This window comes from Pogoniulus pusillus, chromosome Z (genome assembly GCF_015220805.1).
Source record: "Pogoniulus pusillus isolate bPogPus1 chromosome Z, bPogPus1.pri, whole genome shotgun sequence".
Classification (NCBI taxonomy): Eukaryota; Metazoa; Chordata; class Aves; order Piciformes; family Lybiidae; genus Pogoniulus; species Pogoniulus pusillus.
The window spans coordinates 101,346,486-101,370,894 of record NC_087309.1 but is presented as its reverse complement, the minus strand read 5'-3'; the positions used below and the strand labels follow the sequence as shown (position 1 = coordinate 101,370,894).

General features: G+C 44.2%; 1 protein-coding gene across 2 annotated transcripts in view; it reads right to left on the bottom strand.

Annotated features, from left to right (window-relative positions):
* The window catches only part of PALM2AKAP2 (PALM2 and AKAP2 fusion), a 340,888-nt gene that overhangs the window by 88,583 nt on the left and 227,896 nt on the right, over positions 1-24,409 (bottom strand). The window lies entirely within an intron of this gene.

Genomic DNA, 24,409 nt, shown 5'->3' with positions numbered 1-24,409 from the left:
TTCCCTCCCCTTCTTCTCTTGGGTCATATCAATATAATACTTAGATCTAAGAAAACTTAATCTAATGTTCCCTGTCCCACTTCCAATCCTTATCTTAGCAATACTGCTTGAGGAGAAGCAAGTAAGTGTAAGCCCAAAAATGGTAGGAGAAAGCTTCTGTCTGTCCTTGAAGTGTACTGCTGATCCTTCCTGCCCGAGTATTTTCATCCACTCCCTCTGAAGCTGACAGTGGCCAGAAACAACTTGCTGACTTTTTTCCTATCTCATTATATTCCTCCCTGCTCATTTTACAATTTATATCTGCCTTAAACTGTACACTTTGATAGTGGTGTGTCTGCTTCAAAGCAAATACCACTTGGAACTGCAAGGGAAGCAAAAATGAGTTTCTGAAGCATGGCACCACCTCCCAGTGAAAGGGATGGAAGACAGGTATGATTTAAACCTTTGTGTCTCAGAAGAACATCCACAAGGGCAGTCTCTGATCTATATTCCTCAGAATGTCTGTCTTGCTTTGAAAGCCTTTTCAACAAGGCACAGGAAATCAAGAAGCCTTGAAACTTCCATGCTTCAGTGCTGGTATGTAGGCAGCTTTTGTAAATGATTTTACATTTCTTCTGGCATATGTCTATCCAAATCTTTCACTTGGAAAGAAGCAAGTTGTCTTTTAAATGTTGTATAACAAGGGGCACATACACGTTTCCTGACCAGGAGGAAGTATGGAGCTCAGTTCCAGCTTGTACTAGCTGATACACAAATGCTTGTGAGTACCTCCTTACCCTAGGATAGTGAGATAACAGAAACATTTGCTCCCTGATTTTCTATGCAACGATTCTGAGTGGGAAAGAGCTCTTGAAAAATTGTAAATGAAACACAACCTTAAAACTAAAAAAAAACCTGTGGTCTGTGCCGAGAACAAAGCCTGGCTGTGATTTGTCTGGAAGTTGGTCCCCCTGGAGGGGACCAAACTGTATGAATTTAACAGCCTGGTAATTCTGTTTTGTACCTCACCATGATTTTTTTTTTAATCATGTTCACATTTAGCTTCTTCCAAAGTCAGATACACTACAGTAAAAACAAACAAACAAACAAAAAAAAAACAACCTAAACCATCCCAAACAAGGAAGAAAGATATGGACAATGTCAAGGAAGCTAAAGATGCTCATGGAAAGAGGTCACAGGATTAATAGGTTGTATCCAGCTATCCAGACAACTTTTCACCTCTCCTTTACTTGAGCCCTCTGACAGCATTGAAAGTATTTTTAAGTTTCTAATATTTCAGTATCTGTTTGACAGCCTCACTGTTGTCTATTTGATTTTCGCAAAGCATGAGAAGATGAGCATCCCTAAAAGTGATATCCTGAATGTTTAACTCTGGTGTTATGCAGATTCAGAAAACCTCTTGTTGCATGAAGCACTACTAGTTGCCCTCCTCCCTGAGCTCTCCAGCATATCACCATTCCCACTATCTTTCTAGTCAAAAGAGACACATTATAGGGTACCATTCCCCAGTCTCAAGAAGCACTGTTTCAACTAGCCCATCTGCTCTCATCTTAGAGGACCAAATTTGCACAATAGATGTCTCTATGTATCTATGTACCATGATGTCTCTTGCACTGCTTAAACTGTTATCTTACTATGAATCTTAGTGCTGGCAGCTCCTTTCATCTCCTCTAGACCCTGTTATAATTGCAATTTAGTTTATGCCACCTCACACACACCAAACAATCCTCCAGTGAAATACTATACCTCAAAGTGTTCCATTCAACAGCCCCTGGAGATTTCCAGTGACTCCTGTCACAATAATGTCTCATTCTGCCAAAGGATCAGGCAACCAAAAGACCTCCTCTTCAATGGCCATTTGAAATAGAGTTGCTTCTGCCTCTTCTGTGTGAATCTTTAGTGCTGGTAAACACTGTGGTATGATGATAACATGCATTTTCTGATGTCCTGTCTGGGAAGTAGCTGCAAAGTGCCTATGCACCATGCAAACATGCATAATACAACCTTTAACCTGAGTTGGCCCTGAACCTGCCTCACTTACAAGCCCAGAAGAGTATGCATCACATGGCATGCAGAGGGAATGCCTATTTGTTCACACAGCAAAGAACATCTAAACTTTGTGATGTGATAGACAGGCAGGCTTCTTCCAGTTATGTGTCAGAACATGATCCTCTTGTGACCAACACCAAGTTGCTCATCTTAATTAACTTGTTTCACCTTGTCTCATCGTATTTTCACCCCTTTCACTTTGTGTTTGGGCTTGTGGAAGACCATATAAACATCACCTATCACCTAACTGAAACGACAGAGGAGGCAGATGTGCACACAGAAGAGAGGGATGGGATGCATTTTGTGGTGTGACTGGTGTGCTTCGAGATGTGTGACAGTGTAAGAATTCATGGTCCCCTGTATGGCAGGGTGTAAACTATCAGAGCCATACACCCATTTAAAGGAGGGAAGTTAGCTATGCAGTGCCATGAGTGCCTTCAATGGAGGCAGCCCATCTCATTCTTGCTTAAACCATCTGCGCCTAGGGGCCAATCTCGACCATTCCCCTTGGTGAACCAGAAATGTTCAAGCTCTCCCTATTCAATCCACCTGACCTGCCATGAACCCCATCTTTTGCAGGAAGAGTCAGCTGTAGGTTAAGTAGTCTATACGAACAACTGCTGTAACTCTTGATGGTCATTAGTCAACCCTGAATCTGTAAGAGATTTAAGGGCCCTTTTAAAACTCCTCCACTTCCCTGGAAGCAGGCAGCAAGAAAGTGCTACTCTTGGTCTGCCAAGAACAGGTGTCATATTTGTTAAACACAACTCAAAGGCAAAAGATCCATTAACATTCTTACACAAAGCCAATAGTTTGCTCCAACAGACTTACAAAACCTTTCTGGGAAAACAAAACAAAACAAACAAACAAACAAAAAACCCACAAAAAACCCCACCCCAAACAAACAAACAAAATCACACACACACAAAAAAAGCAACCCAACCTTACAGGCCACTAAGTGACATTTCCATTGCTGCATTTTTTGAGTGATGTAAGAATAAGAGAACACTGAACAATTTAATGGACATTACAATTCATAGGTGTAAATCTAGTGTAATAATCAGATCATAAATCCTGGGGGTACACGGATAGCAACCAAGAAAACATGTTCCACATGGAAAGTCTGAACTTGCCTGCTACAGTAAAGTGCAAGGGGTTTTACCTTTACTCAGTGACAAATTACTCTATTTAAAAATACCATGTTTGTTCCTAACCTGAAATAAAATCTTCTGCAAGAAGATCATAAGGCTCTTCTGCATGAAATCTGAGGAAAATTGTCACCTGCATCAATCAGGACTACTACATGAAAAACACAGAAATCTCAACAGTGTTCAGATATCAGTGGTCTCTGTATAGCCATATTTAGCTCTCCAAAACCAAACTGTACAGCTCTGAAGTTATGCTAAGATCTGAGGATGCTGTATGCAAAAAAAACCCCAGAACACAACCCAGAATCTGTAAAGGTAATACTATGGGAAAAAATCAGGTTTATAACATTAAACATATGCGACCAAATGATTAGTGGAAAACCCAAAGGCAAAAAAAAAACATTTTGTCTTGACCTATTTTTGTTCTCAAATGCATTTTGAAAACTCCTTCTGGCTACATCTTTTACTAAATTGAGAGACCTTAGCCATGCCCCATAGCTCTGTGTCTCCTATTTCAGTGAACAATACAAAAGGCTTAAGGTACCCCAACAGCAACTCCCATGTCTAAACAGTGCATAATTCTGCATTTTAACAAAGCTTTCTTCCTGGATTGACTAAGATTGAGGTAATGAGAAGGAATTATCTGGGAGGTCTGTCTCACTGCCTGACGTAGCAATAACATTTTGCTGCTAAATTCTGTTCCATAAGCACACTGAAAATCTCCAGTGCATGTTCATCACTTAATGTGACAAGTTGCCTTCAGTTCACAAATCCTTGAATCAGGAGCATTTTGAAATTTTGTCTGAGGGACACCTGAAATGACAGGACAAACTGTTTTTTCACCAAAATAATGCACCAGCTTCATTCTGAATTCTTCATGAAAAGTTCTAGATTTGCTTTCATTTCAGATTGTGGTCAATGGCTTTGCAGCATTTTTCTCTACTCTAGACTTACAGTCATGATCACAGAATCATAGAATCAACCAGCTTGGAAGAGACCTCCAACATCATCCAGTCCAACCTATCACCCTGCCCTATCCAGTCAACCAGACCATGGCACTAAGTGCCTTATCCAGGCTTTTCTTGAACACCTTCAGGGATGGTGACTCCACCACCTTCCTGGGCAGCCTATTCCAATGGCAAATCACTCTCTCTGGGAAGAACTTCCTCCTAACATCCAGCCTAGACCTACTCCGGCACAACTTGAGACTGTGTCCCCTTGTTCTGTTGCTGGTTGCCTGGGAGAAGAGACCAACCCCCACCTGGATACAACCTCACTTCTGGTAGTTGTAGACAGCAATGAGGTCACCTCTGAGCCTCCTCTTCTCCAGGCTAAACACCCACAGCTCCCTCAGCCTCTCCTCATAGGGTTTGTGTTCCAGGCCCCTCACCAGCTTTGTTGCCCTTCTCTGGACACGTTCCAGCACCTCAAGGTCTCCCTTGAATTGAGGAGCCCAGAACTGGACACAGGACTCAAGGTGTGGCCTGACCAATGCTGAGTACGGGGGAAGAATAACCTCCCTTGTCCTACTGTCCACACTGTTCCTGATACAGGCCAGGATGCCATTGGCTCTCCTGGCCACCTGGGCACACTGCTGGCTCATCTTCAGCCTTCTATCTACCAGTACCTCCAGATCCCTTTCTTCCTGGCTGCTTTCCAGCCACTCTGTCCCCAGCCTGTAGCGCTGCTTGGGGTTGTTGTTTTAACACACTTCACTATCACAGTAATTTACAAATTATTTGAGATTTGCAAAGACCCAGAGATTGCTCTATTAAAAAAAAAAAAAAAAAAGATCACATTGTGGATCACTCTGTTTCTTAACTTTGCCAGAGTCCCTGAGAAAAGGGGCATTTGAAATGAACATTTCTAGATTTATTTAATTTGTAACTAGTAAACAAAAAATGTTCCAGAAAATATGCAATTTCTAAGTCATAAACCTTTCTTAGGAAAAAAAAATAAAAGAAAGATGGCAAGCTGTGCAGGAAGAGACCAAACTGTTTTGTGTTTGCACAGTATAAAACATATTTCTTTTGAGTCTAACAAAAACATAAAATAATTTCCTCTTACAGGTTTTGTGTTGCATTTTCCCATATATTTAAGGTGATTTCTTCTCCCCCCACCCCTTTAATCTAATCAAACAAAATTTATTTCTTAAGCTTGGGCCTTCTTCTGGAAAGCTGAGCTGAACAATGTAGGAGGTACACAGCACCATAAAGGCACACAATAATAGCAAAATAGCCAGAGAAATGCAACAGGTGTTACGCCAGTCACAGTGGAGCTGATGAGGTATCTGACATTAACTGTACTAGGGTGAGGGCTTTATCCACTGTTTCTGCTGTCTCCAGGCTTGTGCAGCAGATCACAGACTTGAAAGCTGACAAGCAGGGAAGCTGGGCAGCTTCCTTTGAGTCTGGCTTCACCTGTTTCTTGCCTCTCTCCCTCTTCAAAATGAAGTGAAAGTATCTTCAGTTGGTGAAGGAAAAAAAAACCTCTTGATACAGGACTCTTCTTTTTGAACCTACTTTCCAAGGACTTAGTCTTGAATTTCCTAGTCTCAGCTTCATAAAGACATGTACATCTAGGGGACAAGAACAAGAAGGTTGGGCTTGGCACAGGTTTGAATGTCGTTTGGGATTGAAAAAGAGACCGTAGCACTTAAGTTATCCCAGACAATGGAGATCATTAGCTTTAAATGTATTTTTGCAACTCATCAACAGCTCAGCTACAACTACTGTCCTCTCTATATTTAGTTGCCTTTATCTTCTCTCATAACAGGCAGATCAGGATGGAGAAGAGCCTCTCTCAGTCTCAGACATTTTTGGAGCAGGAATGTGCTATCATCATGCCTTGCTGATAATCCTCAAGTCTATTTCTTGCAGCATGGTTAATGGAACAGCATCTTGTTTGTATGAGGGCAGTTTGCAACAAAAGCAGGACCTTCCCTCTGGGATTCACATGCTCCTGCTTTAATTAAAAAGAAATCCTATTAAAACTTGCTGCTGCCACAAATTAATCAAATTCATTAAATAAAAAAAAAAAAAAGATTGGAAGTTTTCAGGAGGCAACAACTGCACCATAAATGAGCACAGTTTTAATACTATAAATGGCAACTTGGAATTACTTTCCCTATGTCTGAGAAAATCCACTCAAGTGGTGCAACAGTGAGTAACACTGTGCCCACTACATCCAGGGAAAGGAATGCTGTTTATTTTTAGGTCTGATTCACTCAAAAGTGCACACGTGCTAATGATGATCATAAAATTTTTACTTCAGATGCAGAAACTGTTTAAATATTTACTTCCTTAAAAAAAAAAAAAAAAAAGAGAGACAGAGAGAGAAAGAGAACCAACTTAAAATCAGACTAAAATTGCTGTACTTACAAATGAAATCACATTTGGGACATCTTTGTTTTAAAGCTTTCAGTAACTGAAGCAGGATGTGCTTTCAGTTTCTTACTACTAAGGGATATGGGTTTGACCTACTGTTGCAGATGAATGGGTGTGCAGTTGTACTAGGTGAATGATGGCAGAAGATTAGACACAAATTAAGGTCCCACTGGCTCTGCTGATTGCTCAGTCCTTCACCTGTGGCTTTAGAGCCAAAGAGATTGCAGAGAGAGGGAGAATGAAAGCAGAGATGGCCACGCTCTGTGCAATGGCATGCCTGGTCGTTGCAAGAGAACAGAGAGTGAAAGCACTGCATTGGCAATAAACCAGCTCTTTTAAAAGAGCATTTGATGGTCATGTTAGGATGTGAACCTCTGCACTAGGCCAGGGGTGTGAGCCATTCAGGTAAAGGACAGCAACAAGTCCTCCCAGGGTTGGGGTGAAATGGAGAACACAGACATGTCCCTGGGGAGGAAGGCTCACTTCCTGTTCAGCCCATCCCACCCCCACAGTGATCATCAGGGATGTGGGAGAAGGTTCGAAGGGTTCCCAGTTGGGCGCAGCCCAGCATGAGGTCATGATGGGCTTCGAAGGAGCTTTCCCTTGGGTTTGAGGGCAAACCGAACTGATGTGAGCACAACTGCACAGGGCTTTAACCCCTCAGCCACCAGTTCCTTGCTTGATCCTTCAGGCTCAATGCTGGCTGTGCCACAACAACTGCAGCCTTGATGTATCAGTGTAATTAAGCAATAAATAAATAACCAGATGAAAGCTCTGACAGTGGTCCCAACTCTGTTGCATTATCAAGCTGCTGAATAAACTCCTCCCTAAATTTTGTCATGGAGGAGAGAGGACATTGCAAGGGTGGGGGATGTGGGAGTAACCTCTTCCTCTGCATTACTGGGAGTGGATATTTGAAATGGGAAGATGGTGTTTACACTGTAGCAGAGATAGAAACCTCTATTCATGGTTTCTGATCTCAGTCCAGGTTTTGCCAGCTCAAATGTCAACCCTTATTCACGTCTCCACATCCCTCTTGAAACTCTTACACATCATGGCCACAGCTTCATCTTTCCCTGCTCTGCTCACATAGCCATAATATTGCTAACCAGCCCTATTTCCAAACTTTGCTGGCCTCTTTCAGCAAGGAAAAAGCCAACATGGAGCACTCCCATTGCCATAACCCAGCCATTCCTTCTCCAATCATGAAGCATACTCCCAGACACTGCTGCCTGGATGGAGGTCTATGTTCAGCTATCTGTTGTGGCTTTTTTCATGTTCAGCTATCCATCCCCTACTTGCTTTATGTTCTAGATTTCCCTACAGGCAGAATAGATGACTTCCATGTTGAACCCGAGAATGATACTGTCCATAAAAAGACAAGTACACACAAAGGGAATAACCACACACACACCATGTAGTATATATGTGGGGAACTTGTGGAAGAAAAAAAAAAAAAAGCTAAGAAGAACCTAGTTTTTGACTTGGCTAAATATGAAGTGGTCTTCACATGATGCAGAAATCTTAAGGATTGAAACTTTACAACAGTCGTATCTGTGAGTTTGTCTAGCTGCCCTTATCTTCAGATGGAAATGTTCTTTTTGTCTCACTCTTCCAAAACCTATGCAAACTATTGTTGAAACACCACAGAAAAAAAGAGCAAATGCTGCAGACCTGTCACTCTGCCTCTCCCACTCCTGTCTGTGCACTCTGAAACTCCCCACGTTTTAGGAAAACTCCCACTCACTTAGAAAAAAAGGAAAATCATTAATGTGGACTGCCTGCTCTCACCTTCCTCAGCATGTCTGGTTTTGTATACTTTTTCCTGAACATATTCATGGGCAAAACCTGACCATGACGTCAGACCACACAGCATTTGTTAGAATCCCTTTTACCTTGAAAGTTCTACTGCTGAAGTGAAACAAATTCACATGTGCCTGCCTAGGTGGTAACAAACTCCAGAATTCTATCAGGACAGATGTTTTCCATGTGGATAATCACTGTTGCAGCAGCACTCATGACAAAATAGGACAGTTACGTTAAAGCTGCTCTTGTCAGTGTCTCTGACAGGGCAGCTCATCAGATATGAGCGGTGGGGCTGGATGATGGCTGGAGTCGTGGCAGCACAACCGGCAGCAACGCCTGACCCACATCATCGTTATTCCGAACACCAAAAGATCCTGTCTGCTCTGCAAGACTCAGAGAGTGTGTGAAGGGAGAAAAGACATTCTTGTAAACTCAGAGAAAGTTGACATAGCAAAAGGATTCCTGTTGGTTCTCAGAGCATCGTCTCTGTTTATGGCATGCCAGGGCTCTTTCCTCTCCCACCTTGCATAAAGGCAACATCAGAGAGGAGAGAGGAAAGCAGTGGGGGAGTCATGCTTGCCAGAAGGCATAATCAGAGTCCTATGAAAAGCAAGGAAACTCATTATCATTCATCAATGGATTAAGAGACATACATGATCGGTTTTGTAGAGAATGTGGATTATGGACCATCTGTTGATCTGTTTCACTCTGAGTAGCACATGTGAGCACTTCTGACAAACATAAGGCTGGACAGCATGCTCAGGCTGCATTCCTTGACTGCCTTGCTCCCCACAAAGATACAGCCCATCTGGGGTGTGTATCACTCTCTCCTGTTCTGTGAAAGTAATTTTTCATTCTTATCGAGCATCCCTTGACTGCCTGAGATGACAAAAGGTCTGTGGGAAAGAAGGTGTTAGCTTCAACCCCAAGGGCTGAGATTTGTCCATGCTGGACGTGAGGACAATGTGCACAGAAGTGTAAGAAATCATGATCTCATCCAAGATGTTATTTTCTGGCTCATGCAGATGAAGACCAAGCAATTACAAAGCATGTTTTGAGAAGAGCTGGCTTCTAACTACTTACTGCTCTGAAAACATTGACTTGATCAAGAGTTTCTGTCCTGCTGATACTCATCTTAGCCTTTCTCCTTCCTTCTGTCACCCAACTGTCTACCTCTGCACTGAAATTCAGTGATGTCCCGGTTTTAAGCAGCATGTACATGTGAGTTAATTCAGACTCAAAGACCTCAGGCTGATTGCCAAAGTCATGCTAATTAGCTGGCTAAGCAAGGAGTAGATTAGCTTTATAGCAGCACTTAAAAACTTGTATCAACAAAAGTGCTGCCACATGAAGCTGGAGAGTGTACATGTGCATGCAAAAACAAGGCAATCCCCTGATCATAAAGACTCAAAGTCAATGGCGACCAGATCAAACCAAGACTTTATTACAAATGGATTCTGACCAAGATGCTCTTTCCAACTGAATGAGGGAGAATAATTTGAAATTCAAGTGAGCATGAACTCAGATCTGATTTCAAGGAGAATTTCCACATGGAAAAAAAGTGAAGAAGTGCTGGCAAGTAATAGATGTATTGAGGGCTAGTAAGATTCCGAGCTGGAAAATGTATGCATGGCAATGATGAAATTTCCAAACCTCAAAGGATTAAATTTAATTGGATTTGAAGTCGCTGATAAAAAGCCTTAAGTTTCAAGGCGAATGAAACTGTATACGAGGAGAATCTTCTCCATCACTGCATTATTTCCTTAACTCAGAAAACTGCTGAAGCTTCCACTTATTTATGAGTCTTTACTGGTTCTAACTTAAGTTGTTCATTGCTGTACCGCTGGGTTTTTCAATCACTTCTGTGCAGCGCTGCCCCACATATTTTCCATTTAGCTTCTGTTGACAGATGTCAACCTTTGAGATTTTTTTTCCCCCCTGCATGCCCCAGTTATATGTCACTAGGGAAATCTAAAAATTTTTCCAGAGAGTTGTCTTGACTAAAAAAATAGGAAGGGTCATATGACACAACATTTTCTCCTGGCTTCAGATTACTACTATAAACTTGATCAGCTTATTTGCTGATCTAGAGCACCGACAGATTGATCAAAAGCATCAGTGGAGTAGCCCTAATCAGATTTTAGACCAAGCCATCTCTCTCTCTCTCTCTCTCTCTCTCTCCCCCACCGCCTCTAATTTCAGCTTCTTATCTTAAATCAGTCATGCCATCTGTAAGGGGAATGCAATTAAATCCAAATCTACCTGAAATCAACATAGAAGTTTTTACTGGCTTTATTGGTCAGACTCCAACGCCATAGCAAGACTGCTGCAAACTGCAGGATGTAGCACGGGCAAAGTTTATTAGGCAACTCTTTTGTTTGGTACGAAACAAGCTTTATAGATCCTGTCAAAATGGGTATTAAATTGAAGAAGCTACAAATGCTACTAACCAACTGTTTGTTATACACACCCCTTTCCAATTACACGAGTGTTCTGAAGGCCCAGCAAAACGGTGCAGCATGCATGCATGCTTTCAAATTGAAATACACATCTGCACCTCTCCAATTAAGAAAACCCAGCTGATAGAAGCAGCCACACAAGTGAAAACAACTGTGCAAAAAGAAACGCGTCCACATGGAGACTGCTTTACAAATCTGCCCTGTGTGGCCAGCTTTATGAAGATGATAAACTGATGTGGGAGTCAAATGTTTGGGAAGGAACCAGAAGACACTCGCGTTTTGGGGCAGTGAGTCTCTAACAAAGGAATTAAGAGGCAGTTTATTTTGAAACCATGTAACCCTGTACTCTCTTCCTGCAGTATCCCTTGCAAATTGCTTTGGCTGCATCTTCTCCGAGTCTGATTCAGCCTCAGAACTCCTGTGCTTCAGTCCTTTGTCTAAGTCAAGCTGTTGGTACATACAAGTAAGGTAACCACAATACACTGGCTTGAGAACATGTCTAAAAGGCTAACTTCAGTTTGGTTTTACTTGCATATGTGTCTTATTTTTGCAGGATACATATGATGTTCTACGCTTTCTATACTAAACCAGCACTTTGAACTTAATGGGTCATATTCCTCTAAATGCCTCTTCAGCAGATCAAAGCATCTGGTAGACAACAGACATACTTTAGGAAAGCTGTGTGAACTAAGTACAAGGTCACATTCAGTCATTTTAATCGACATGCCCCTAGAGGGGCTACTGCAGATTTGAAAGCTTGCCCTGCCCACAGATCCACTGAAATGGGATAAAACTGTGAACTCCCAAGCACAAACACAGGCTGGGCAGTGACTGGCTGGAGAGCAGCCCTGAGGGACTCAGGAGTGCCAGTGGACAAGAAGCTCAACAGGAGCCAGCAGTGTGCACTTGCAGCCCAGAGGGCCAAGCAGAGCCTGGGCTGCATCAGGAGAAGTGTGGCCAGCAGGGCCAGGGAGGTGATTCTCTCCCTCTGCTCCGCTCTGCTAAGATCCCAACTGGAATACTGCATCCAGTTCTGGAGCCCCCATTACAAGAGGGATCTGGATGTGCTGGAGTGCATCCAGAGAAGGGCCACGAGGATGGTCAGAGGGCTGGAGCAGCTCTGCTGTGAGGACAGACTTAAAGAGTTGGGGCTGTTCAGTCTGGAGAAGAGGAGGCTCTGAGGTGGCCTTATTGTGGCCTTTCAGTGTCTGAAGGAGGCCTACAAAAAAAGCTGGGGAAGGTCTTTTCAGGGTATCAGGGAGTGACAGGACTAGGGGGAATGGAGCAAAGCTGGAGATGGGTAGGTTCAGGGTGGATGTGAGGAGGAAGTTCTTCACCATGAGAGTGGTGAGAGCCTGGAACAGGTTGCCCAGGGAGGTGGTTGAGGCCCCATCCCTGGAGGTGTTTAAGGCCAGGCTGGATGAGGCTCTGGCCAGCCTGATCTAGAGTACGGTGTCCCTGCCCATGGCAGGAACTAGATGATCCTTGTGGTCCCTTACAACCCTGACTGATTCTATGCTTCTATGAACTCCCATTTTGTTTCCATTATGACAGCTAAGTCATGGTCCAAGCTAACAAACTGAAGAGGTTTTGGAGCAGCCCATGCTACCCACTGACACCATTCTTGCACCTTTCATGGCAAGCTAAATACAAGCAGGTGGATGACCACTGCTCTGTGAGTCAGTGCAGCTATGGCACATCATATTCTCACTACCTCCCCACCCATGTCAGCTGGGGTTGCATGATTCAAGCTAGCAATTAAGAGCACAAAACAATTATTCTTCCTGACATAATCCTTGCCAGAGACCGTGAGAGCTTCCTTTCGCCCTGCCTCTGCCCCACTGTTTCCTCCAACCACTTCCCAGGCTTCACCTTATGAGAGTTTCAGGGTGGAGTAACACAAGTCCAGAAACACCAAAAACATGATACATTTCAAAGTATTAATATTTGTTCCACCTACGACTAAGGAAAATCCAGTTCCAGCAATGCAAGCCTGGATAAGTAATAAATGTGATCCTGTCCTGTTGCAGCAGAAAACAAGCTGGCAACCTTTGAAAGCTTCTTCTAACTTCTGTGATCAGCTGGTCCTACAGAGCAGGACACAGTTATGACTTCTGAAGAATGTCCATAAACTGTGAGAGTTAACCTAGGAGGCCAAAATTAAGAATTTATCCCACACTTACATCCTTCTCCTCTTCACACATAGTTAAAGGAGCTAACGCGATGCCTGGAGTCAGTCAAACAATGACTTGCGGAAACTTCAGCCTGTCAGTCACAGCCACTAAAAAAATCGTTTAGGTTTGATTTTTTACTGGAACTAGCATGCAAAGACACAAGATGCTTAGCTCTTTGGCTAAGAGTTGGCAGTCCTGTGGAGTCTATAGGCAGGTGTAACCGTTTTCTTTATGCTCTGTTTTGCCTACTTAAAATTTTGGGACTCAAAATACTTCTTACAACAGGTTTATGTAATTATTTAAATCCAATTTCCAATCTTAATTAGGGGATGCAATGATGAACTATTAATAATATTCAGAGCAGCATTAATCTGCCCCTGTGATTTCACTTGAGTGGTAACAGGAACCAGACCATCAGGGAAATAAATTAATGACAATTTGATCTTTGAGAGAAATACCAGAAAAAGAGCTTGGGATCTGCATTCCTGCAAGAGCCTGTGTCTGTGGGAAATCCTGTGGGTACCAAGAACAACAGGAAAAAGTGGGATGCTGGGCCTACTCACAGTTTGATGAAGTAAAATAAATGCATGGGACATCATAGGATTCAGACCCTGCTGCTGAGTGTGTGCTTCAAGGAAAGTAACCCCAACACAAACTTAAGAAAAAGCTATTGACAGACCTTGCCCGATGTGGTAGTTTAGGGCTTACTGGAATATTCTAGCAAAATAAATTGGTACTTTTCTGAAAGCTCAGTGCAGAATCTGAATGAGCAGGGAATCGATTGTGAAAGAAAACCAGTGATGAAGTCTGTATCATTCATTGGCTTGTTAAGAGGTGTAAAAAGCCCAAGTATAGACAATTCTTTCTTGGTCCTTGAGCACTGTTTCTTTGCTTCTCTCTAATCTACATCTTGACTGACCAGGTAACAGTGAGCTTCGCTGTTTTTTTTCTACTTGGGGAGAGAAAAGAAGGTGGAGTTGGTCCCTTCTGGGCTTTTTCTTTGTCCAGAAGGGAAGATTTGATTTCTGTATTATTTCTAAATTGTATATAATTGTAAGTACATGTAGATATATATTGTATATGTGCTTGTAAATTTACCTTTGCTGTAAATATAGCTTCACCTTATTTCCAAGCTGTCTGAGCTGGTCTGGTAAATTTTAATCAGAGGGAGGGGGAGTTTCCTAAACCACAACCCCCCATGATAAATACAGAAGTGGAATAGACTCCACCCCACTAGACCTTTAAATAGCATTTTCACATTCCCTCGTGGGACTCAGGCTGGACCAGGAATCAGCTTCTTGCGCCAACTGTCAGTCACCAACAATGCATTAGTTGGTTAAGAAGCTTCCAATAGAAAGCCCAAATGCTAAATTCATAACTGCTGCTACCTGATAAAACCAACCTGTAGCCATATTCCTCAGAAAAAAAACCCACAAGACTGTACTCTGCCTGGCTTCAGTGTTTTGCCAGAGCAAACTCAGTTATCTGCAGGAATAATTATCAAGCTGCTCCACAAAGAGCACCATGAAAAATATCTCATTCTCACTGAACTTTATTACAAAATTAAGCAGAGGGACCTCTGAATGTTCAGAATAGGATATGTTTTGTGGAAATAAACTGCACTGAGTGTGCTTTAAATTAAAGAAGCAAAAACCCACAGAAGCAATTTTTGAATTCTGAATGGAAGTGCTGTAACCTTTAGAGTGACAATTATGTCTTTAAAAGTTTTCACTGAAATCACACCATAATATCCTGAGGAAATCTAAAGGCTTGATACTTTTTTTTCCCCTCTCAACAATATCAGTTTACAGCTCAACAACACAAGGGTGGAGGAGGAAATTCCTTTATTCTCACCTTCCCTCCCCCCCAAAAAAAACCGTTCCTTTTCAACAGGCTTTAGTACAATGAGTTTGTCATCAATTGTTTGCAGGAAACATCTCACATTTTTTCCTTCTGTGCAATGAGTTTGATCCCAGCAGGTTGATTTAATTTTATAAAGGGGGAAAAAAAATTATATATATAAAAGGCAAAGAAGAGGCAAAAGCCACCAGGCTGAAATAAAAAAATCAGAAATCCCACTGACCTCAGTGGCAGTACCCATACAATGTTCACAGAGCACAAGACCAGAACAATTTGTATTTAAAAGTGATTAAAGGCATATATGACTTCACCAAGTACTAGCAAGACCTTATTCCATTCTGACAGAGCACCAATTTTACCACCACAGGGAAAAAGAGAACAGCAGCACACGAGCAGCAATCCCACCAAAAGTCTGGACTTACTCCTAAACATCATTTTAATTTTGGATGTTAAAATGCCCTGTGAATAAATTGTTCACCCTGCAGCAACAATACTGCAACGTTGAAGAGCAAGACTTTAAGAATACAAATTAAATCTTCAGTCTTACTAATTTCCTTCAAGAGGTTTGCTCTAGTGAAAAGCTATTTCTGATGCAGCTCTTCAATGCCGCTTTTCTTGGTGGCTTCCACTGATGGTGAAAAAGCCAACTGCTGGTTGGAAAGCGCTGCTCCTTCTCTGAAAAGATCAGTGGAAATGCAGGAACTTAGAGCTGTTTCAGAGAAAATAATGCTCTAGAAACAAAGGCATGGATTAATTGTGCCCTGCAGAAGCTTGTGTCTGGCAAGATCCGGAGGCCTTTCTCCCCAAAAACAGAGTATTGCTTTCCATCTGCCTTTCACAAGGGGAAGCAGGACTGGGAAGAGACCAGGAGTAAAGTCAAGCCTTCAAAGGTCTCTTTCTAGTTTTGTGTTCTGGATGAGTGTTATGTATGGCCATGTACACATATCTGATGTTGAAAATGCAAATACATCAGCAAAGTGAAAAGGATAGCATGGCAATTGCATTCCAGAAAGGCTTTTGCAACGGTAGAAAGTATCTCAGGAGAAAAAATGTAATTCAGCCAAGCCTCTAAGATACAAACAACGTGAATAATTCTGTGGTGAATCAGACTGAAGGACTGTCATGATGATAAGGGTCAAAATCATCTACTCTGCCATACCACTGGAACAGTATTAACTCTCCAGCAGCTGGGGCAGTTACTGGCATTTCCTGGTGCACAGCTGGCATCAGAATTTGGTTCGGCTAATAACCTTCTCACAGGTTCTCACACTGCTCCCATCACATACATTACTTTTTAAACATACAGCTTATATGAACAAGAAACCAGAATCAACTGAACACTCCAAGCGCTTCTCTGAAGAAAATCACAGTATCACACAGTATCATCAGGGTTGGAAGAGACCTCATAGATCATCAAGTCCAACCCTTTACCACAGAGCTCAAGGCTAGACCATGGCACCAAGTGCCACGTCCAACCTTGCCTTGAATAGCTCCAGGGACGGTGACTCCACCACCTCCCCGGGCAGCCCATTCCAGTGCCCAATGACTCTCTCAGTGAAGAACTTTCTCCTCACCTCGTACCTAAATCTCCCCTGGCATAGCTTGAGGCTGTGTCCTCTTGTTCTGGTGCTGGCCACCTGAGAGAAGAGAGCAACCTCCTCCTGGCCACAACCACCCCTCAGGTAGTTGTAGACAGCAATAAGGTCACCCCTGAGCCTCCTCTTCTCCAGGCTAAACAATCCCAGCTCCCTCAGCCTCTCCTCATAGGGCTGTGCTCAAGGCCTCTCACCAGCCTCGTTGCCCTTCTCTGGACACGCTCAAGCATCTCAATGTCCCTCCTAAACTGGGGGGCCCAGAACTGAACACAGTACTCAAGGTGTGGTCTAACCAGTGCAGAGTACAGGGGCAGAATGACCTCCCTGCTCCTGCTGACCACACCATTCCTGATGCAGGCCAGGATGCCACTGGCTCTCTTGGCCACCTGGGCACACTGCTGGCTCATGTTCAGGCGGGTATCAATCAGCACCCCCAGATCCCTCTCTGTCTGGCTGCTCTCCAGCCACTCCGACCCCAGCCTGTATCTCTGCATGGGGTTGTTGTGGCCAAAGTGCAGCACCCTGCACTTTGAGCTATTGAACCCCATCCCATTGGCCTCTGCCCATCTGTCCAGGCGGTCAAGGTCCCGCTGCAGAGCCCTTCTGCCCTCCAACTCAGCCACATCTGCCCCCAGCTTGGTGTCATCTGCAAACTTGCTGATGACTGACTCCATGCCCTCATCCAGATGATCAATGAAGGTGTTAAAGAGGATGGGGCCCAGCACTGATCCCTGAGGGACACCACTAGTGACTGGCCACCAGCTGGATGTGGCACCATTCACCACCACTCTCTGGGTCCGGCTCTCCAGCCAGTTCCTAACCCAGCACAGAGTGTTACCATCCAAGCCACGGGCTGACAGCTTAGCCAGCAGTTTGCTGTGAGGGACAGTGTCAAAGGCCTTGCTGAAGTCCAGGTAGACCACATCCACAGGCCTCCCCACATCCACCAAGCGGGTCACCTGATCATGGAAAGAGATCAGGTTGGAGAGGCAGGATCTGCCCTTCCTAAACCCATGCTGGCTGGACCTGAGCCCTTTGCCATCCCTCAGGTGGGCAGTTATTGCCCCCAGGATAACCTGCTCCATCAGTTTCCCTGGCACTGAGGTCAGGCTGACAGGTCTGTAGCTCCTGGGTTCCTCCAACCTTTCTCTCAGCCTCACATACATCAGACAACGACCAGAGCTGGGAATGATTTAAGATACGCACACATTACTCTTGCTTAGGCCCTTGACACTGAGTGCCAGCAAATACTTCAAAGAGGAACTGGAAGCACTGAAAGAGGAAAACTTTTGAGGTAGCTGCAAGACAGGCAATAGGTTAAAGGTGCAGGGAGGGAACAACTTGCATTGCAGAACAAGAGGACATCGGTGGTGAGAAGGGAAAGAGGAGACAGCGCAAAGGTCACCCATACTGGAAAATACTGGGAGCAAGAGCTGCCTGCTATCCTCTGAGCAAGGATATGAGCCAGTGCCATTGCCTTGGTGAAGCTTACTACCCCAGCCAGTCCCTTGAGCAGTCACCTGCTTCAGAGCAATGGTGTTACCCAACACAGCCCTACCTCCTTCCCACTGCAGATGTCAGAAGTACAACCCTGCCTTGCAACATTAAGGACGTTTTTGTTGTAGTTGTTGCTATCTGTTTAGCAGCCAAACCAAAGAATCTTTCTCACATTGGTATCAAAGAGTGTAGGAAATACTGAAGCAGACTAATAATGTATTTCTCTACTCATCTGAGTTTGTTAGCAGAGAGGAAAATCGTAAGATCCTCTCTTGACAGACCATATCCATTGGCATTACTGAAAGCTCGGGCCTTGGGTTTGAATTATTTGGTGCTTTGGAGGAGGGGTAGCTTTTATCAGAGCTTTCCACAGAAGGGTTTGAACAGCGTTTGAACCACAAGAACAACAAAGGCTCTAGACAAGTCATTCTTTCAGACTCTTCAGATCTTTACAATACACTCTAAGTGTTTTTATTAGTTTTCAACTCTTCAGTCCAGGAAATGTTCTGAAATAGTAAAGATTAAAGTAACAAAATTCACAAACCAACCTCGTCCTGAAGCAAGCAAGCAAGCAAGCAAACAAACCAAACCCTAGCCCCTAGCCCCCCAAAAAACCCAAACCACAAAATCAACAAGACCACAAACCAAACAAACAAAAAAAACCCCTCGAACCAGTTAACAAATCAAAAATTGTTATCAGTAAAGCTGATTTTTAGTAAAATAAGAAAAGATTTTACTCATTCTTTAGGGTTTCTCATAAGCTGAAGAAGAGACAAATTTGGCTTTAGTGTCTCTGTCTGACTTTAGTGGAGAAACTTACACTATTTATAATGAGCTTCATATCAAGCCCTCATACTGTGCTATGCCAGGGGAAATTTAGGCTTGAGGTGAGGAGAAAGTTCTTCACTGAGAGAGTCATTGGACACTGGAATGGGCTGCCCGGGGAGGTGGTGGAGTCGCCATCCCTGGAGCTGTTCAAGGCAAGGTTGGACGTGGCACTTGGTGCCATGGTCTAGCCTTGAGCTCTGTGGTAAAGGGTTGGACTTGATGATCTGTGAGGTCTCTTCCAACCTTGGTGATACTGTGATACTGTGTGATAATCCAAGTAAATCTGTAATTATTAGAAAAAATAAACTTCACATACTGCTCTGCAGCATGAATTACTACTGTTTGCTGGTCTACAGCTCACTCACATCCAGCAGCAGAATATACATGCAAAATCTGTTTCACCAGCCCAAAGGTAAGTGTGTGGGACAGCATCCAGTCCGAAATACGAAGTGCAGCAGAGTAGTACAGGCCTGTTTCCATACCATCCAGCTCAAGGTGCCAATTAGGTGGAGCCTGAGAAATTTTGTCAGCATGATGCTCCACAGCATGTGCTTCTTCTAGTGCTGGAGCCCACCACCACATTATTGAGGAATGAAACTAGCAACTCACTACAAAATCCTGCCACAACGCCTAGCAAAGTCCTCCTGCATGAAAGTGGGTCGCCTTTTCTTCTTTTAAAAATTCATGTGTTCTATTTCAAACTCACATTTGCCACAGTAAGAACTGCAAACTCTGTAGTGTCTCCTTTTAAATTTCTTCTTCTCTTTTCTGTCTCCCAGGAAAATTTAAGTATTCATTAGATGCACCGTCCAGAAAGACGATTTAAATGGCACGACGTATTTCCCAAGGCAGTTGTGCTGTGACAGTGAGATGTTGGGCAAAACATACAGAGTCAATCCCAATCTATAAAATACACTCTGTGTTGTGGTTACACTCCTAACTAAACCCACTCTGCACTGCTGTTGCATTCCTGATAAACTCAGGGGCCAAGAGCACACCATTGAACAAGCCGGTAGAGCACCTGCAGAGGTAACTTGACCTGCTGGTGTTCAGATGTTCATAGTTGACTCCTTTAGTCTGGACTAGCAGATACACCTGTGCTTGGAGGACACCAGCTCTCTAAAAAATGTGAGTGGAGACCTCTGGTGTGATGTTTCATGCTTTCTTTGCAGAAGTATAAGGTACTGCAATGAGTAAAGCACTGAAGAATCAACTCTTCTACTAAACTAAAAGAAAGGCACAACCTGAGCCTGCCCTTGCTGTCCTCCCCATACTGTGCATCATACCAGATACCATCCCCTTCAGGTAGTAGCTGCCAACAGGAAAACATCACATGGTAGTGATGGAATGAGGGATAGAGATAGGTTGATAGCTTCAGAGGTGTCTGAGCAAAAACAGGAGGGATATGACCCTAGGATTGGAGTACAGACTGAAGAAAGAGTCCCCAAAGATCAGGATATGAGAAAATCAGTCAGCAAGTCAGCTCCAATAAAGGCACAACTGAAATGCCCTACACTAATGCAAGGAGCATGGGGAACAAACAGGAAGAATTGCAAATATGTGCAAGTCTACAGGGTTATGATGTCATTGGCATCACTGAGACATGGTGGGATGGATCTCATGATTGGAGCTTGAGGATAGATGGTTACAGACTCTTCAGGAGGGATAGGAGAGAAGGTGTTGCCCTCTACCTCAGTGATAAACTAGAGTCCATGGAGCTCCACCTGGGGATGTGCAACGCAAGAACAGAGAGCTTATGAGTAAAAGTTAAAGGGAAGGCAGGGGAAGGTGACATCATAGCAAGAGTCTGCTACAGACCTCCTGATCAGGAAGACGAAGCACATGAAACCCTTTACAAGTAGGAGAAGCTTCACGCTCACAGGCCCTGGTCCTCATGGGGGACTTCAACCACCCTGACATCTGTTGGAAGGACAACACAGCAGAGCACCAGCAATCTAAGAGGTTCCTGGAATGCATTGATGATAACTTCCTTCTCCAGGTGCTAGAGGAACCCACAACAAAAGGTGCTATGCTGGACCTAGTCCTCACCACCAAGGAGGTGCTGGTGAGTGAAGTGGAGCTGAAGGGTAGCCTTGGCTGCAGTGACCATGAAATGGTAGAGTTTAAGATCCTCGAGGAATCGAGGAGGGTGCATAGCAAACTCACTGCTCTGGGCTTCAGAAGAGCAGATTTCAACCTCTTCAGGGACCTCTTTGGCAGGGTGCCATGGGAAAAAACTCTGGAAGGAAGAGGGGCCCAGGAAAGCTGATCAATGTTCAAGGATCACCCCCTCCAGGCCCAGGAGCAATGCACCCCAAAAAAGAGGAAGGCAGGTAGGAACACCAGGAGGCCTCCATGGATGAATAGAGAGCTCCTGGACACACCTAGATGCAAGAAGAAAGCCTACAGAGTGGAAGCAAGAACAGGTAACCTGGGATGAATACAAAGACATTGTTTGTGCAGCCCGAGCTCAGGCTAGGAAAGCTAAAGCACAGCTAGGATTAAATCTGGCTAAGGACATTAAGGGGGGCAAGAAGAACTTCTTCAGGTATATTAGTGAGAAAAGGAGGACGAGGGAGAAGGTGAGACCCTTCCAGAAGGAAAATGGAGAGCTGGTGACAAATATGGATAAGGGTGAGGAGCTCAATGACTTCTTTGCCTCAGTCTTTAATGGCAAGGGCTCCAACCACCATGTCCGAGTCCCAGAGGGCAAAAGTAAGGCCTGGGAGAAGGAAGATCTGCCCACTATAATTGAAGATGATGTTTGTGAGAACCTAAGGAATCTGAACATGCACAAGTCCATGGGGCCTGAAGAGATCCACCCACAGATCCTGAGGGTACTGGCAGATGAAGTTGCTAAAACCCTGTGCATCATATTTGACAGGTCCTGGCAGACTGGTGAAGTTCCTGCTGACTGGAAAAGGGCAAACATGACATCCATCGTCAAGAAGGGAAAAAAGGATGACCCTGGGAACTACAGAGCAGTCAGTCTCACCTCTGTGCCTGGCAAGATCATGGAGCAGATTCTCCTGAAGGCTCTGCTAAGGCAAATGGAAAACAAAGCAGAGATGATTGGTGGTAACCAGCAATGGCTTCACCAAGGGCAAATCATGTCTGACAAATTTAGTGGCTTTTTAGGATGAAGTCACAGCAACAGTGGACAGGGGAAGGGCAACTGACATCATCTACCTGGACCTGAGTAAGGCATTTGACTCTGTCCCACATGACATCCTGGTCACCAAACTGGAAAAACACAGACTTGATGGGTGGAGCAGTGCTGGATAAGGAATTGGCTGGATGGTCAAATGCAGAGAGTGGTGATCAACAGCACAACGTCCACCTGGACACCAGTGACAAGTGGCATCCCTCAGGGGTCAGTGCTGGGACCAGTGCTGTTTAACATCTTTGTCAGTGATATGGACAGAGGAATCAAGTGCACCCTCAACAAGTTTGCAGATGACACCAAACTGTGTGGCACAGTTGGCTTGCTAGAGGGCAGGGATGCCATCTAGAGGGACCTGGACAGGCTGCAGAGGTGGGCCCAGGCCAACCTCATGACATTCAACAAAGCCAAGTTTAAGGTCCTGCACCTGGGTCAGCACAATCCCACGCACAAATCCAGGCTGGGTGGTGAATGTCTGGAGAGCAGCCCTGAGGAAAAGGCCCTGGGGATCTGGGTTGATGAAAAGCTCAACATGAGCTGGCAGTGTGCACATGCAGCCCAGACAGCAGCCGTGTCCTGGACTGCATCAAGAGAAGCATGGCCAGCAGGGCAAGGGAGGGGATTCTCTCCCTCTACTCTGCTCTTGTCAGACCTCACCTGGAGTACTGTGTGCAGTTCTGGAGCCCCCAACACAAGAAGGACATTGAACTGTTGGAGCAAGTCCAGAGGAGGATCACGAAGATGATCAGAGGGCTGGAGCACCTCTGATCCATGAGGAGAGGCTACGAGAGTTGGGGCTTTTCAGCCTGGAGAAGATATTGAGGAGAACTTATAGTAGCTTTTTGGTATCTGAAGGGGGCCTACAGGAAGGCTGGGGAGGGACTGTTTACAAGGCCTTGTAATGACAGGACAAGGGGTAATGGGTTTAAACTGGAAGGGTGGACATTCAAATTCGATGTTAGGAAAGGGTTCTTTACAGTGAGGGTGGTGAGACACTGGCACAGGTTGCCCAAGGAGGCTGTAGATGCTCTCTCCCTGGAGGTGCTCAAGGCCAGACTGAGTGAGGCCTTGAGTGACCTGTTCTAGTGGGAGGTGTCCCTGTCTATGGCAGGAGGTTGGAACTGGATGATCTTTCAGTTCCCTGCCAACCTATGATCTTTGAGTTCCCTGCCATCCATTCTATGATTCTATTCTATGAATCTACAGCACCAGTGTGATCTATGTGTCACAAGGCAAGCAAGAAGGCAAAGGTGTCTTCAATTATCTCAGACTTTCTGCATCTGCAGATAAACACTTATGCTAATGCAAGTTGGCCAGGGCTGTTAATACCAACTGGCTCTTAACTTAATGACCACTGGCATAAGCAATCCCCTCTCATTCTTCTTCTTCCATTCTCATCACTATTTTTATTAGATATTGAGTTGTTGGCGTAACAAGACTTTTTTACATATTTGGGTTTGGGTATTTTTGACCTCTGGGCTGCTTATCAGTGCCTAGCATGGCAGCAGACACACTTGCTGTAATATCTGCACCTGCAGAACCTCAGATTTACCTTCCATTCTGCAGAAATACATCCTACTGCGCTAGTTTGAAGCTAGTTAGAATGTTCTGGTGAGAGCTGTGAGAAAAAAGCAATGGTGATGTCTACTTCACTCATAGGCTTCCTGAGATGTATAAGAACAAGAACATAAATATAGACAAGGCAGTTGCTGCCTGGGCTTTGGGCTGAACTTCTCTCTCTCTCTAACCTAACCTGCTATCTGTGTGACTAATCCACCTGCTTCCTAAATCCCCTGGCCAACCCTTCATACTACCTTAAACATAAACCAAGATAGAGGTTAAGGTTGAGGGGTAGAAGGAAAGATGAAAGGGCAGTTGAGAGCCCCTCCTGGGGACTCAGGTTTCTGGGAGGGGAGTTGTGTGTCTGTATTACCTTTTATCTTGTATATTTCTGTATATAACTGTATATACTGTAAATATCTGCTTGTATATTGAGCTAGCTGTAAACATATAGCTTCATTCAATTTCCAGAGCTGGCTGAGTCTAGTCTGGGTGATTTTCCAAAGCTTGGGGGGTGGGTAACACCCAAACCATCACACATAGGAAGAGGAGTCCTTAAAAAACACCATGCAGATGGTCCTCTGCCCAACAGAACTTACATCCCAGGTAGTTGGTGATCAGTCAACAATATCCTCTGGGGCTGTGTTGGAAAGTCTCTTTATTAACAGTTCACACTGCTGAGAACATAGGGTGTTGGCATGATTTCCCTTCAGAAAACTTACAACAATCTAGTTTTGGAGGATGCAAGAGATCAGGTCAGTGATACCACCCTTTTCTGATAAAAGGCTTCCAGCAGATGGTTCAACAAAGCTGCTATCTGGCTCATCCTGGAAAAGTCATGTTCTTTACCCAGGACAGCAAGACGAAATGACTTGCCAGAGCGA